The sequence below is a fragment of the Crinia signifera genome, chromosome 8 (assembly GCF_055691185.1).
Source record: "Crinia signifera chromosome 8, ASM5569118v1, whole genome shotgun sequence".
NCBI classification, from domain to species: Eukaryota; Metazoa; Chordata; class Amphibia; order Anura; family Myobatrachidae; genus Crinia; species Crinia signifera.
The window spans coordinates 40,627,628-40,639,717 of NC_139224.1; the positions used below are offsets into that span (position 1 = coordinate 40,627,628).

The window sequence follows — 12,090 nt, forward strand, 5'->3', positions numbered from 1 at the left end:
CGCTACGATCGCCACGCTTGCCACGCTTCGGGTTGGCGTCAACCGTGGGGTGACGTTCACAATGGGGGGGGGGGGGGCATATACAATGAGAAATGGGCCATATTGGCCCATTTCCCATTTTTTTCCTGATTTCAATCTTAAAAAATATCTTAACATTGAACCCTATGGCTAAATCGGGTGCATCGCGTCGGTTGCATCGCGTGCTATGTTAATGCACCCGACCGATGCGATGGACCCGATTTTGCCTTTGCTGGCAAAATGGACCTGATTTCAAAGGAAATCGGGTCCATCGGGGGTAATCGTGTACCTTAAGTTAAGGTACACGATTACCCCCGATGGTGGCCGTTCTAGGAAACAAGTACCGATATATTTGTGTTGTGAAACTAGAAATCAGATGAGAAGAATAAAGTAATGTCTGCAATAGGCATGGAGTGGGTTAAACATACAAGGCTGTTGTGTGACCTCGGGAAGCATGTGAATCGGTGTTCCAATAAGGACTTAGGGAAGTTCAGTGTTAGCTGGGATATCAGTGCAGGAAAGGGAGGAGTCTTCCTCTCTTTCCTGAAGGTTTTCCCACCCTCCCTCCCTTATGTCACTGTGGTGGGGTGGGTGTTAATTGCATTGGCTGATAGGCGGGAAAGAATGGCAGGTTAATAGAATTAGTTCTTATTCAAATGATTATGCTACGTATATGTCTGATTTTCGGTGCGCTCACCTCTCATTGGCTTAGGCCTTCACTGGATCACTGGCTCGGGGACAGCGACCCCATCCTGATGGGTGGGTAGTCAATGCAGTAGGTCAAGCGGATACCGCTTGTTAAGGTAGGCTTAATAACGTATGCAGATTGTGTGGGTGGAGCTTAGTTAATTAGCCGTTCTTTCTGGGCCACCATTAATAAATTAATTATTAATAAATCAATCTAGCTAAAAAATGCTTAAATAAATCAGCTAACAATTTCTGCCAAACCTAAGTCTCTGAGTCTTTATTTCAGGTTTAGTTTGTAAGTTGAAATGTGATGTATATACATGCTAGAGGTCACACACATCAGATGCTAGGATGTTTATAGAAACAGCATCTCTTATACTGTATTTAGTCACTTATAAGTCACAGACACAAACATACTCTGTTTTATAATGTACAGGTGGAAGTTACTGGCAATATTATGTTATAGATTGTGCTTCACTATTTAAGCATGAACCACACAGTGGAATTTGTGGAAAATGTTTTACTGTATAACCAGCACCTGAAATGTAAAACTTTATTGCATGATATGAGGATGAACAAGAGATGATAAGGAGAATGCACTATCACACAAACAAGAGAGACAACACAGTGATAATTTCTGTTTCAGCGCCACCTACTGTCCCTCTGATATAGCTTCTACTTAGCCTTCCACTGTTGCTATACTCTCAGCATCTGATGCTTAGTGGTGTTTCATTTTATATTCTGTTATATTTGTCTTTAAATGTCAGTTTGCACCCTGTAGCCTTTCTTCCCGCAGAATGATCAAGTTTACACATTGAATTGTGAAAGGTGGACAGGTGGTTTACATTTGTTGAAGGGCCTACTATGTTCTCTGTTCTTATATGGTTACTTTCACTTATAGTGCATTACCCCATATTGAACCCAATTATTGTTTAGAAGATTTTTTTTGGTGTGTTTAACAGTGTCTACCTAGGCCATTGTATTATCCCTTACGGACTTAATAAGTTGCTTACAGACACTTTGGGGTCAATTTACTAAGACGGGAGTTATATTGAAGATTGGATGTTGTCCATAGCACCCAATTAATCAGATTCTACTTATTTATTTAGCCCTTCTAGAAGATAATAGAACTCCCATGTTAGTAAATTTACCCCTTTGGTATATATTCACTTGATGTCGAAACTGCCATCTTGCCGAAAAGATGGCAGTTTTCGACATGAATAGATCGGAAGGGGTTCTGATCTATTCAATCCTAGCCGTTTTTTTCGACAGGTTTAAATAATCCACCTGCTTTTGCTGGAAACACGGACATGTTTCCGGCAGGGGTGGATTGGGTTGGAAAACCAGCCCGGGAAATTTTTGAATAATTCCGCTTATCTTTTCCTTCTATTACCAGGGTACCCTGCTTATCTTTATGTGGACCAATATTTTCCTTCCTTAACCGTTGCCCCAATGCCCCTCACACCTAAGGCATACCTGCGGCACGTGCCAAAATTTGGTGGGCACCATTTTTGTCGTTGTGAGGGCATGGCCAGTGCTGTGTGTACTGCTGGCCATGTCCCCAACCCCTCTGCCTGCCTGCCTGGCTGCTGCAGCTGCTGTCAGCGGGTGGGTGGTTGGACACACAGGCGGGCGGGCGGATGGATGGCCGTACACATGGGCAGGAGGCGGGCAACAGTGGTCGAGCCACCCGTTGTGTTCAGGCGAGCTACCGGTAGTTCACGAGTGACAGGTTGGAAACCACTGCACTAATACATAGTAGAAAATATCATAGCACAAGTATAAAAGCACCATTGGGTGTGGTAATCAGTTACTTATAGTAATGCAAACAATAAACATAATGAAAACATGAATCAAAAAACAGAAAGATAAGCAATGAATGAATAAGAAACATTAAATCAATAACATTGAACAGGCATTAGTTGTACTTCAAGCTAGCGCCTTTGAGATTAAGGGAGATATTCAATGCCGCCGGCGACTGGGTTTGTGCAGCGAGGATGGCTTGTTTACGGCGAAGATTGCCGAAAACAAGCCATCTTTGCTGTCTAACCCCCTCGCTGGCTGCTTGTTGTATTCAATATTCCAGAGAAATCCTCGCTGTCAGAGCATGGCGATGATTCCCCGGAATGGCGAAGTTCGCCGCAAATGCAGCAAGCCCACTGTATTTTGTGGTGAGCTCTGCCGTTTTGATGGCCGCACCACCGGTTAACACCTCGCCATAAAGAACCGGCGAGGTTGGAAATGGCAAGTGAAGGGCACTTGGTTGAATACTGAGGGCGAGCCATGACAGCAAGCTATCGCCACTGCTCGCTGTCATAGCTCACCCTCAGGGCATTGAATATACTTCATACAGTAGGAACACTTGCTGTAAAGCACACATATAATCCTCACCCGCATCACGGCCTTACACTCATGGAAACGCCCATGAAATACTGGGCTTTTGCATATGGTAATAGGGCTGCCTGGTGCTCCCTGCCTTTCTCCGCCCCCCGCCCGCTGTCCTGGGTGTGTGCACCCGGCGAACAGAATGTTCGCCGTGGGTGCACGCACCCTGCATCTACACATGCGCAGACGCACATCATCTGTCCCCTGTGCGGACACGCGGGCGATCGAATCAATCCGGATCGATCAAACCGAATCCGGGTCAGCATCAACTAGTGGCCAAATCCAACATCTGGATTTAGCCGCTGATTGAATAATGGATGCCGGATCCATTCCGGCAAAAGAATGTTGGAATGGATCCAGCATCAAATGAATATACCCATATGTCTGTTATTGGGTCTAGGATTCTATAACCATATTAACCCTCACTGTATATATATTTTTTAATAATACTTACTTATTGTACTTATATAGGGCCAGAATATTTTTGTACAACAAAAATCCTCTCCAGTGCTTGGTTTCGTAGCTAGTTTTTCTTGAGGAATGTGCATCAAAAAACTGTAATGTGTTTTAGATATGGTTGCCACCATGCTAACGTAAGTGTCCCTCAACCCCACTGAGGAATAATCTGCTTTGTAAGTACTGTAAGTAGCTTCACCCAAGTACTTTTCTGATAATCTGGAATAAAATATCATGTGACTGATTATATCAGGTAGGGTTTTGTCCTTACTTTCAGCTCCCCCTTTTTTGCTCTGATATATATTGATCTGTATTTTGATACTCAATGTTGTGTTGTTTTAAGAGGCTCATCTTGTAAATTAGCCTTGATTCTCACTTCAAAAAGTGAGTGGATTTTCAACTCAACATATCAACAATAAGTTAAGTAACTATGGCCCTATTTATTATTATTATTATTATTATTATTATTAATAACACTTTCTTATATAGCGTACACATATTCCGCATCGCTTTACAGAGAATATTTGAACATTCACATCAGTATAATTTTTACTAACATCGGCCCTTATTCTAGTTGACTCGGTCGGATGCGTATTTTTGGACGGCCACCGAGTGTTCTTAGCCCCGCCTACCGTACGGATCGCTCACACCGTCCAAATGTGGTAAAACGCAGAGCGAACAACCATGAGCGGATTTTTCATGTGAACACCTCCCTTATCTGTGGAAACCTCCCTCATCCTCTGATGGCGGCCGACCATCGAATGGTGCTCCAGACCAATCGGACATTTTTCCGTATGAAAGCAGGGATATGGGCAGGCAGCTGACATCCGGCTATGTCAGCTGTCCGCCCCCCACACGTGCGTCACAGCCGCATTACCATATGTACACCCAGCGTTTTCATGGGAACGCACATGAAACGCGGGGCGTACGCATATGGTAATGAGCCAAAACAACCCTTCACGCTCTCTCATCTCCCTGCTCGGATGGGTCCGACCAATCATTTTCTGCACGGAATTCACACGTGTTCGGATGTGCGAGGTGTTCACACATGCGCAGATACGCCTCTGCACATGGGCAAACACCAAACATCGGCTGTCTGAACGCACATGCAGCGATCCGACTCAATCAGAATAAGGGCCATTATGTGAAAATGGGTGTTTTCACATCCTTTACACATTGGCTCTTATTCAAATCTGATCGCAGTACAAATTTGTTCTCAAAATAGGTAAAACCATGTGCACTGCAGGTGGGTGGGGTGTGTTAAAACTGAAATCTAAATTGCAGTGTAAAAATAATGCAGCCAGTATTTACCCTGCACAGAAACAAAATAACTCACACAAATCTAACTATCTCTATATATGTTACATCTGCCCCACCTGCAGTGCACATGGTTTTGCCCATTTTAAGAATAAATTTGTACTGCGATCAGATCTGAATAAGGGCCATTATGTAAGTTTCACCTAAATGTACTATATAAGGGCTTTTGGAGCAGTTTTCATGAAAAACTAGTCCATGCTCTCTATTTTTTTTTTTTTTGTAAGCTCATCACATTTCCATACTGCTCAGATTTCTAAAAAAGATTGTGAACAAATACTGGAGGGAGCCTTTCTATGAGCTATCAATGAGTCTCCCGGCTCAATCTCCACTCAAACAGGCAGAGCTGAGTTAGGCCGGTGCCTGTGATCAGCCATGTGTGTCTAATAATACCACAAGCTGATCACCATAAAAAAAAAAACCTTACGATTGCCACGGTCCTGTGATCAGTGACCTGGTGAGCTCCGGCATGACACTGGTCATCTGATCACCTGCTTCCTGCTGTTTGCCCTCCTTCATCTGATGTTTGCTGTAAACTGGCATGTGCTTTTATAGCAGACATCAGATGGTCACAGCGCTGGACGCAGGCGATCAGATGGCTGGAGTCACGGAGTAGCTTACTTAGATTGTCATAATGTCTTCATTAACAATGTCAACTTTCATAATGTTTACACTATGGGGAAAGTTAGGGTAGGCTATGGGATGGGAGGGTCGGGATAGCCAGAAGAGGGAATACAGTAGATCAAGAGCTAGGGTTAGGCTACAGAGGGAGAGGACCAAAAAAATTAGTTTAAATGAACAAAAAAAAAAACGAGGAGAAGCATACATCGCCGGACAAATCTGCCGTTATTGATAGAGGGACAGCGACAACCAAGGGGCACATAAGGAGGTTTCATGAATCGGGTAAGGCTATTGCGCACTGTACTAGAACTAGTACATGCGCTACGGCGCCGCCCCCGCACCGCCGATTATAAAGTACCCAGCCAGCGGGTTTAATAGATATAGTGAAGCGCTATACCCTGCTTTAGCGTGCGGGGATATCGCATATGCTCCACAGCGCCGCAACATAAATCTACCCCTAAGTGTGTTGCTGCAAATGGACAGTGTACAATATGTTATACATTCTCTGGTTTTAATAAAAACATAATAGGGTGAAAAAAGCCTTATCATTTGTTCTTCTTTAGTTCTTGAAAAAAAAGACAAAACCCACCAAACGGTTTGCTCTGAGGTTACAGTATTGGCAACGTGTTACTAAAATAACCTCTTATCTGACTCACAGCACTGAGCTGATGGATTATGAAATTGCTCCGCAGTATCAAATATATTTTATTGTTCTTCATCTCACGTTTGATCATTAATAATTTGCATAACAAACAGATGACATTCCTGAAATTGGATACTGACATTAATTTTATGTGGAATGTAAAATTAATTCCATCACATACTTATTCCTTGTTTATAAGCGTTTAAGGTGTTGGATAAAATAATTATATTTAAAGCTATTAAAGAACCACCTACAGTATATACAGTATCCCCACTGAGTCTCCCATATTGTAAATCACAGCATTAAAACTAGGGATGTGCAGATCTGGATTTACCCGGATCTCAAAACGGGATCTTATTGGCTATCAGCTGTCACATGTTTTGGCTCCAAAACACGTGACAGTCGGATAGCCAATAAGATCCCATTTTGAGATCCTGGTAAATTCGAATCTGCACATAATACATAATACAAATAAAAACATAGATATGAAAACATAGCATAGGGCGAGTACTGCTTGTAAGAGAGCTTACCTTATAATTGGAAGAGGGCACGATTAAAACAAGAGTGAGAAGGAGTGACAAAGCTGCACTTAGATGCAGGGAAACGCGTCAGGAGCAAACCCTGGACACTTTATCCAGCACTTTTATTATACCACCTTTGGATCCGGACCAGTCGCCCCCAGTGACTTTCTTGCCACCCATTCCATCCTCCTTTTCCACCTCTGGACCACATCACCCATTTTGGAGAAATTTCATGCTGCAATGCATTCCGGTTGGAACACAATCTCCAGGTGACAACAACTGTGGTAACTATAAAATTCCACCACCCACAAGTGGGGACTGTGTTACTCAATCTATCCACAGTCTAATTTGGAATATTGGATCCTATGTAGATACTATTGGCGGTATATATAGGAACGGATCCACACCTTAATTGAAGTGTTTTAAATTGTTTTATATGTTATTAAATGGTATACTTTAAATGTTCATTGGTGTAGTAGCGCTACTTTATTCTCTTTTTTCTTCAAAATACAGTACAGAGATGGGCTTTCATAGAAGACTTGAAAGAGAATTCCATAAGTGGCTAGTAGATTGAGAGAAATTCTATTGGTAGGAGTAAGAAGTGTGTGTGTGTTTGTGTGTATGTTTGTGCGTGTGTGTGTGTGTGTGTGTGTGTAAGACCACATGTGCTTCATCCATAGAATACGTAGGTTCTCCTGTGTACTCTGATTAGTCTATATTTCTCTACCGTCCAATGGGATACTGGGCTTCACTACTATGGGGATTGAGACCTCCGCAGGAGAGACAGGCACATAAAAGAACTTTCAGTGTGGGTGCACTGGCTCCTCCCCTCAATCTCCCTCCACTAGTCAGTTTTGAAAAATGTGCCTCAGGAGAGGCAGTGCTTCTGGATGCTCCAGAGTTTTTTCCACATTTATTTTCAAGTTTGTTATTTTGGGGCGCTGTAGTGACCACACAGCTGTCCTGCTTCGTGGGTGTCAGGGGAAGGGTCAGTCCCCGACCTCTTCAGGTGCAGAGCTGACCCTGCTACAGGACAATCCAGTCCTGCGTGGGACTTGTCACCGCACAGCATTGCGCTGTAGCGAGCAAGTCCCCTAGCCGCCGCACACCCCTGACAGGTCTGAAGACATCGGTGGTGAGTACAGGCTGGGGGTCCCACAAGGGGTCCCCGCAGCCATTGCTGTTGCGGCAAGACGACGGCTAGTAATGGCGGCTCTCCAGCAGGGACCGCGTGAACACCGCGTCTGATAACTGGCATAGGGGTGCTGCCGCTGGACCACCAGGGACACCCCTCAGGGTATAATGTATGATATATATTTTACACCTTAATAATGTCAGTATAAATATATGTAAGCGCCAGCTCCGTGTAAGGGGGCGGGGCTTCACTCAGAGCGGGACCAAGCTCTGCTGGGCGCGCGCTGTCACTTCCTGCTTCTTCACACGCTGCCAGACTCCATTACAGGGCTCCTCACTGGCGTGGTGGATCCGGGTACTTGCAGCACGGCAGAGACAGCAGGTTTTTATAGCGATTTAGCGCTGCTGCGCTATCTAGCTTACTCAGACACTGTGTTGTTTATATCACTGTGTTTAGCGTTACCAGCTCACCCAGATCTGTGAGTTCAGGTTAAGGGTGCACTTGGCTCCCCATTTGCTCTGTTTTTTCCCCACTGATTAGTTACAGACAGTAAAGCAAAGCACATAGTCTGTTTTCACTCAGAGGAAACACATCCAGCAGTTGTGTGCACGTGTGTGACTGCGTGGGGGTTGTGTTTGTTACTACAGACATTGTAGTATTATCTCATCATGGTGAAAAAGTTCACTTGCATGGTGTGTAGCACCAAGTTTGTGCCCAAGTCACAGTCCCAGGTTACTTGTGAGGCTTGTATGTCACCTCAGCCCAGTAGTGCTGACACCCAGATCAGTGGGGTTCCCCCACAGCTTGCGGGGCAGTCGCAGGCAGACGAGCAGGAGCCTGCGTGGGCCTCCAACATAAAAACCTTGTTGGATTCTGTGGCTTCACAGCTTTCCACTAACACTCAGCAAACGCAGAGGGTTCAGAGGGAATTGTCCATGTTAGCTGCCAGGGTGGATATTCTTCATACCCAAAATGTACCTCCTCCTCCCGCACAGCCTCAAAAGAGGCAGGCTACTGCTATGGATCCTGACACAGATGAGGACGATGAGGACATATTGGAGGAGGGTGAGGAGCAGGGTCTGCAGGAACCAGCTCCTGAGGCGGCAGTGCATGGTCCCGAGCCCCTTATCAGGGCCATTAGGGATGTTTTAGATCTCCCAGTAGTGGCATCCACAGAAGGAGATCCTTTCTTCATGACTCAGAAGAAACAGCCAGTGTACTTCCCTGAGCAGGCAGAGTTAGAAACTGCTTTCAGGGCTGCATGGCAAAACCCTGATAAGAGGTTTACTCTTTCAAAAAGGTTCACAAATGCATATCCTTTTGAACCTTTGGGCAGAAAGAAATGGGAGGAGCCACCGGTAGTGGACTCCTCTGTTTCCCGCCTCTCTAAAAAGGTGTTGTTACCAGTCCCAGGGGTATCCACCCTTAAGGACGGGGCGGACAGAAGGCTGGAAGCTACCCTCAAGTCCATATATACGGCCAGTGGGGCATCCCAGCGTCCAGTTTTAGCCAGCTGCTGGATGGCCAAGGCAATTCATACCTGGTCAACCCAGATTCAGGAAGGGTTGTTGGGTGACATGACTGTGGCCCAGATAGGGGACAGCCTGCGTCACATTCAGGATACCGCAAAAATCCTGTGCGAGGCACAAAAGGAATTGGGCGCAATAAACGCGCGCAATTCAGCCATGGCGGTTTCAGCCAGACGGGCCTTGTGGCTGCGTCAGTGGTCTGCAGATGTAGACTCAAAGAAGAGTGTGGAGGGTATTCCCTTTGCAGGAGAATGGCTGTTTGGCAGTGAATTAGACGGTTGGATTTCCAAAGCCACGGCAGGAAAATCTACCTTCCTTCCATCAGCCCCCACGGTTGCAAAACGTACCTTCACAGGTGCTTCCCAGCAGTCCTTTCGTGGGAACAGGTTTCGCCCCAAGGCTAGGGGCGCCTCCAATGCCAGCAGGGGCACGAGAGGCAAGTTTAGGAAGCCTAACACCTCCAACACCCAGGACCGTCCAAATGCCGCGACTTCCTCTAAGCCTGCAGCATGACGGGGTTTTCCCGCCACGAGACTCTCTCGCGGTGGGAGCGCGATTGTTGCATTTCAGCCATGTGTGGGACGCCTCGGGTCTGGATCCCTGGGCCAGGGGTCTCATTTCACTAGGTTACAAGCTGGAATTCGACAAGCCCCCTCCCAGAAGATACTTCAGGTCGGCACTTCCAGCATCCCAGGAAGATCAGGTGCTCCTTCAGGGGGCCATTACCAGGCTGCTTCAGTCTCAGGTAATTGTACCGGTGCCAGACACGGAGCAGGGCCAGGGATATTATTCCAACTTATTCCTGGTACCGAAGCCAGACGGCTCAGTAAGACCCATCCTGAACCTAAAGTCACTGAACCCCTTCCTGCGCGTGTTCAAGTTCAGGATGGAGTCCTTGCGCTCTGTGATCGCCAGCCTAGAAAGAGGGGAGTTCCTGGCCTCTATAGACGTCAAAGACGCCTATCTACACATCCCTATCTGGCCCCCACACCAAATCTATCTCAGGTTTGCCTTGGGGAACCACCATTACCAATTCCGGGCGTTACCTTTCGGCCTGTCGACAGCCCCGCGGGTTTTCACAAAGGTAATGGCGGAAATGATGTCACTACTCAGACTCCGGAGGGTGAATGTAGTGCCATACCTGGACGATCTGCTAATAAAAGCAGGGTCGGCGGAGGCTTTAAGCAGTGCTCTCAATCTGTCCATACAGGTTCTAAGAGACCACGGGTGGATCCTGAACATGCCCAAATCATCGCTGGTTCCAACCCAGAGGATGGTTTTCTTGGGCATGATCCTGGATACGTCGGAACAAAAAGTCTTTCTGCCGATGGAAAAGGTCACTGCAATACAACAGCTGGTCAGGGAGGTCCTACAGTCACCTCTGGTACAGATCCATCTTTGCCTCCGGCTTCTAGGCAAGATGGTGGCTTCATTCGAAGCAATACAATTTGGCCGCTTCCATTCCAGGACTTTTCAATTGGATATTCTGACAAAATGGTCCGGCTCCCCCCTGCAGATGCGCAGAAGGATTGGCCTTGCAACAAGAACCAGGATCTCGCTACAGTGGTGGCTAGATTCATCCAATTTGTTGGCAGGCAGACGGTTCCAGATCCAGGACTGGATTCTGGTAACCACGGACGCCAGCCTGAGGGGCTGGGGAGCTGTGACACAGGGAGTCCGCCTACAGGGTCGATGGTCTCCACTGGAGTCAGGCCTTCATATCAACAAGCTGGAGTTGAGGGCGGTCTACTATGCCCTGTTACAGGCAGCTCCATTGTTACAGGGAAAGGCAATCCAGGTCCAGTCGGACAATGCCACCACTGTGGCCTATATAAATCGGCAGGGTGGTACCAAGAGCATGCCTTGCATGAGAGAAGCGTCAAAAATTCTGTCCTGGGCGGAACAGAATGTCCAGGCCCTGTCTGCCATTTTTATCCCGGGGGTCGACAATTGGGAGGCGGACTTCCTGAGTCGTCACGATCTTCACCCGGGAGAGTGGGGCCTTCACACTCAAGTGTTCAATGCCATAGTGGATCTGTGGGGGCTCCCTCAGATCGACCTGATGGCTTCACGATTGAACCACAAGGTAGCAATGTACTGTGCACGGACCAGAGACCCAGGGGCGATAGCGGTGGACGCTCTCACCTGGACCTGGGATTTCCAATTGGTGTACCTCTTCCCACCTCTCCCATTGTTGGCTCGGGTGCTAAAGCGGCTCCGGCATCAGGGGACGGAGGCCATACTGGTGGCACCAGACTGGCCAAGAAGGGCCTGGTACGGGGACATTCAGGCCATGCTAGTGGAAGACCCGTGGCGTCTGCCCCTAAGAGAAGACCTGCTCCTCCAGGGCCCGTTCGTCTTCCAGGACTTACAGCGGCTACGTTTAACGGCCTGGAGGTTGAGCGGCAGATCTTAGTCCACAAGGGTCTCCATCCCTCTGTCGTCACTACAATGATAAAAGCCAGGAAGCCGGTGACGGCGTCTCATTATCATGTAATATGGCGCAGGTATATTGCCTGGTGTGAGAAGAATGACTTGCCTCCAGCCAGTTTTCAATTAAACAGTCTGCTACGTTTCCTTCAGGCTGGCCTGGATAAGGGACTCAGATTGGGTTCCTTAAAGGTCCAAATCTCCGCACTATCTGTGTTTTTTCAGAAAAAGATTGCGGCCTTGCCGGAAGTCCAAACCTTCTTACAGGGGGTGCTGAGGATTCAGCCCCCCTTTGTGCCTCCCACTGCACCATGGGATTTGGAAGTAGTTCTTACTTTCTTAAAATCAGCC

The 12,090-nt window shown here is 46.9% G+C and overlaps 1 protein-coding gene across 5 annotated transcripts in view; it reads left to right on the forward strand.

The window, feature by feature from the left end:
• Positions 1 to 12,090, forward strand: part of CACNA2D3 (calcium voltage-gated channel auxiliary subunit alpha2delta 3) — an 876,035-nt gene that overhangs the window by 221,985 nt on the left and 641,960 nt on the right. The window lies entirely within an intron of this gene.